This window comes from Thunnus thynnus, chromosome 17 (assembly GCF_963924715.1).
Source record: "Thunnus thynnus chromosome 17, fThuThy2.1, whole genome shotgun sequence".
Taxonomy (NCBI): domain Eukaryota; kingdom Metazoa; phylum Chordata; class Actinopteri; order Scombriformes; family Scombridae; genus Thunnus; species Thunnus thynnus.
The window spans coordinates 2,181,982-2,187,235 of record NC_089533.1 but is presented as its reverse complement, the minus strand read 5'-3'; the positions used below and the strand labels follow the sequence as shown (position 1 = coordinate 2,187,235).

General features: G+C 39.5%; 1 protein-coding gene across 1 annotated transcript in view; it reads left to right on the top strand.

Annotated features, from left to right (window-relative positions):
- Window positions 1-4,662, top strand: part of sh2b1 (SH2B adaptor protein 1) — a 21,467-nt gene extending 16,805 nt beyond the window's left edge. Inside the window, exon 9 of the mRNA XM_067615476.1 lies at window positions 1-4,662. This exon is cut by the window's left edge and continues 1,054 nt beyond it. The gene's annotated coding sequence lies outside the window, so the exon portion shown is untranslated.
- Window positions 4,663-5,254: the final 592 nt, after the last annotated feature.

The window sequence follows — 5,254 nt, the reverse complement described above, 5'->3', positions numbered from 1 at the left end:
GGCAACCTCCGTTTAAAAAAACACATCTTAACGACAGTAAAACATTCACGTGTGATTGGAAGAGCTAAAACAGCAACACAGACGTGTGAAACGTGAATTTAAAAGCACTATAAACACAATATGTGGTTGAATGTATAATAATAATAATAATAATAATAACACTAATGACATGATGTTGATTTAAATATTTTATACCTCAGACTGCTGCTGCCTTTGCGCTCCCTTGTTTACCGCGTCAGTAACTTATATTTTAAGACACCAGTTTGGAGATACTGGAGCTTTTCAGGCTGATCATTTATCCCATTAACACCGAACCCACTGTGTATGTCGTAGGTGCTCCAACAGATTTAAATAAGACACGTTTTAGCCAGATTTCTCTACTCCTCTCTGTGATGACGTCAGCCAGGGTTTAATTTACAGGAATCTATTTTTTTTTCTTCTTGTCAACAAATCTCATGTTTGGATCCAAACCAACAATGAACTGATTTACTAGCAAGTATTGTGTGTGTATCCAAAGCCTCTGTCTGCACTGAGTGACATGTTCCTTCATCATGAAGAACATCTGAAGACTAATAATAGTGATCAGACAGTGGTGGTAGAAATACTCTGATCCTTTACTTAAATAAAAGTAGAAATACCACAATGTCAAATTCCCTACTTAAATATAACTACAGTAGTATTATCAGCTAAATTTACTTAAAGTATTAAAAGTAAAAGTACTCGTTGCAGAAAATCAGCTGCTGTGTTCTGATAAGTTCTGCTGCATAAAGTTTTCTCTAAACTTCGCTTTTTGTGAAATATTGAAAAGTTTAATTACGTCTTTGGGCCTCAAACAGTTATTTACTTGGTGGAACTGGGAGTTACACACCAAAACATTTGGGAACTACTGGTTCAATCTTTAACAATGTTTTGTATTTAACTGATACTTCTGTACTTTTACTACAGTAGGATCTTAAATGCAGTAATCTCTGTAATATTGGATCCAAAGTTGAGATTTGTTGACAGAGAATCACCAGCTGGACAGACACAAACTCTGTGTGGCTGAACAAAAGTGTGTAAAATCGCTTCATCCAGATGTGTAAACGGAGGTGATTAGATTTAAAGAAAACTTTAGTTTATTTACACGACCCCGGTTCTCTAAGTAGCATGAGTGAGTGTCTCACTATGGGATATACTGACTCCCGGATCACTTCATAAACCCGTTATAGGAAACAGATCGCCATCAGTCACCCCAACACTCAGCAGTGAGTCAGCCAACGAGGCTGCTGTAACATCTAGGCTGTAAAACCCAGCAAAACTAAGATCAGCTAACTGCTGCACAGAATGGAGACACCCCTGAAAAATGCCCACGATGATGCCAAACCTCCAGTACAGTGTCTGCAGACCTGCAGGAGGTTGCAAGCCTCTACTAGTATAAGCAAGAGCAATAGCTACCAGTATCCATCGGGAAAGTCACTGTTTTGAAAGACACAAAAAGCTGATCAGATTTTTTGAAGCTGTTCTGTAGAAATAAACAGCGGAGAGATTTCAGCTCTGTCGGTGTGCAAAGACCCACCACTTTAAAAATGAAGGCTGGGTTCAGATGAAGACGTCAGGTACAAGGTGCATGCAAGCGTCATTTACAGCCAGCATGGATTTCACCCAGCAATGCAGTCTTTAAAGACGCCGTTTTCATATCCACCTGCTGTAGGGGTTCAAAAGGTGGGCCACTCGTGTGCCAACGCGTCCAATCCCAGAGGAGCCGTCTGATTATATAGACAGAAAAACACGAGACACTGACGGTTCTTAAAGTAGGAACTATCGCAACATCTATCTCCAGCCGACAGGAACTCTCATTTATATCATTTCTATAATCTGCGGGTGCAACCTCCACTGTGCATAAAGCAGGTTTCCTCTTGAGAACAAATCTGCCCCCAAGTTCAGAATCACCGCTACGTGAGTTGCTCTCAGAGACTGAAAGTGGGCATAACTCATAAGTCTAGTAACTAGTGATATAAAGTGTAGTATTGCTACTGCTCAGCTAGTGAGTTTGGGGAAAAATATTGCTTATTGCTTTTTTTTTTGTGGTGTTGTTGCTCCGTGTAGCTGGTGTTAGCGCTGACCCTTTTAAGTGTTGCTACTCTGCGGGGCTAACTACGTTAGGTATGGCTACCTAGCAAATGGGGAGAATTGCTACTCCAACCGAAGACAACTAGAATTGCTTCTAGCTAGCTGCTGCTTGGTCACAGTGAAGCTCGAGCTGCGAACTGAACAACGATCCAGAGCGAAGCGTTTGCTGACTGACGTGGGAGCTCGTATCTGTGAACAGTTTAGCTAAACTCCAGAGTGGCTGTTCCGTTGTGGGCGTTAGCTACTGTGAAGCGAGAAGAGTTTTCTGAATAGTGAATATATATCAGCCCTTTATATAGAAGGAGGGCTGGTGGCCACATATGTCATACATGTTAGCGAGGTCAGCCAGTTGACCGGCGTGATGCAATAAAAGGCTTCTGTTGAGGACACACAAGGGGCGTTAACCATAGTGAGTAGTAAAGTAAAGAAGACACACCACCAACTAGCCTGTGGTGATTAAAATATACACAAAACAAACATAATTGTGAATAAGGGATGAATGGGATGAAGATGGTCCCACTGCAGTGATGAAAGGATATATGTTAGTCTCTACAGAAGGTTACTGCCGCTACGCCAAGATCAGTGGCTGATATTTGTTACCAAAAAACTCTAGTCATCATCTTAATGACACAACTTTTTTTTTAATTTAATAATTCTATTTAAAGGGACACATGAAGCGTCATCTGGTGGACTCTGGAGATCTGCCTCAAGGCCAAAACACACCGCCGCCGAATGGCGCGTCAAAACAGCCGCCGCTATTATTCTCTAAGTACAGTTCCCGCACCGGCGGTGGCTAGGCGCGCGTTGATGCACCGCCCCTCGACGCTTCACGCCACTGTTCTATTTCCTGCATCGCCGCGCCAGAAAAAAAAAGCATTTTTTTCCAGAGAAAAAGCTGTTTTGCACTTGAACACAACGTTGGCCGAACAACAGGCTCATTTACTAGTTTGTTGCTTGTTTTAACTATTTCACTTTCAAAACATAATCTCACTGCTCAGATTATTATTTTTTCAAGTTATTAATCAAAATTAGACGACGACACCGATGGCGTTTCACTGTCCTGCTCTGTGTTCATAGAACTGGAGTTACATCCAGTTAACTACTATAACGATGCCTCCTATTGGTGCGAGGGACACGTAACGTGTGTCATATGATGCGCTGTGGCGGCGTTGTGTTTTCAGCTACAAACTACGTTTCCTCTTTTCTTGTGGAAGCCTTCAAGCCTGCGTACCCGCCTACGCCAGCGACACTAAAATATCATACCACTAAATACTTAAAAATATCAACAGCATATTTTTTAATTAATGGCTTTATAACTGACCTATAAAACATTAGTAAATGCTTTATTAACCATTAATAAAGCCAGTAGTTGCTGCTTTATTAAAAAGAGGTATCAAATTATCTGACATTGTAATTCCAATAAAAATATTCATGTTTTGAAGCAAATTTTTTCTTTTAGCAAAATCTTTCAGAAAAAAATTTTGTCACTACTGCCCTGTGTTGTGTATTTTAGTAAAAGATTAGAAGTCAAAATAACCATTTTAAAGGGATATTTTGTGTATCAGATGCATGCGGAACACTATTAAACTGACAGATGTTTGAATGGAGTTTGGTTTTGACGGCGTCTGGACGCGGCGGCGGCGGCGGAGGATGTGATGTATCGGGGCTAAAAGCAGGCAGGAAACTTTTACCTCAGTCACACTCAGCAGCATCACTCAGAGTACAGTATGTCTCTCTCTCTCTTTTTCTCTCTGACACACACAAAAAAAAGCTGAACTGGGAGAGAAATTATTGACGATACCAATAACAATAATATTGATGGAAATAATAATAATAATAATAATAATGACGGTCAGAATAATAGTATTAATTTTATTTGTTTTTTTTTTGAAGACACCTTTTTATTTTGTATGCTTTACTCCATGTATGTAACACTTGTTCCGACTCCATCTTTGTAATTCAGTTGAAATGTCTTTTGTGCCTTTTTTTATTTTTTGGGATAAAAAAGAAGGAGAAAAAAAATAATAAGATTTGCTAAAATGCCTCATTCTCATGACTATCCCAACACTCTTTTTCATGCTGTCTTCTCCTCCTCAACCTCATCCTCCATTCATCAAAGGGTAAAAAAAAAAAAAGTATACAATTAGCAGAAAATGTCAATGAAAATACCTACTTTTTCTACTTGTGCCTTTCTGTGTCTGTCGTCTCGTCATCAGCCTATTTGCCTGCATTTGTGTCGCTCTGTCTTCATTCATCATTCAGTTTAGAGCTTGCCTGTTTCTTTACACACCACATAACCTTCCCAGTCATTTCTGCCGGTTCTTTTCTTTGCTCATGTGTTTGTCTATATGCACCTCCCCACCCCCCCGATCATCATGTTCTGTGTCCTTTTCTCAGTTTCAAAACTCTTTGTGCCTTTCTCTGTCTCTTTTCTCTCTTTGCTGGGACCGTGTGTTGAGGGCGGGCAGCGTCGTCTGTCCACCCTGTGTGGTTAGTTTCAGGTACTACATTGAATTTAATGATAATGATATAATATAAATATAGTGAAACATATAGTGGTTGTTGTGTGTTCATTTGTAAGATCACTTTATTAGGTTCACATACTTGCTTAAAAGAGGAGTTTATGGTTTTTTAAAGTCTGGTAAGTTTTCAAATCTGAAGCTAATATGAAGTCAAATCAAGTAGATATCTTTCAACGTTACAGTCTTTTTAGTGCCAAAGTTCCTCTTTTTGTTACTATACTTCCACCTGCAGCTCAACAGGGAAACACTGTCCGAGGAAACACAAAGAGGGAATTTGATGCTAAAAAGACTGAATATAAGCTTCACAGAGACTTTTAAATGACTGTGTGGACACACTGTGGATTTTATCCTCCATCACTTCCATTGAAAGCACATTTGAAGGATCTTTTAATATCCAGTATGAACAGGAGGAACGATTACAGACACCTGACTGCTGGTTTAACACACTGGAAACATTGTGAACCGCCTTTAACGGACACATTCTAGAAATGTTAAAAGACAAACACACTTATTAAAAACTTTGAATATGAATTTTAGTCTGTGCTGGAGATTAGAACACAATACTAAACTATTCTAGCAATAAAACAAGTACAAAGACATAAATCTGACAGATCAAGAGACTT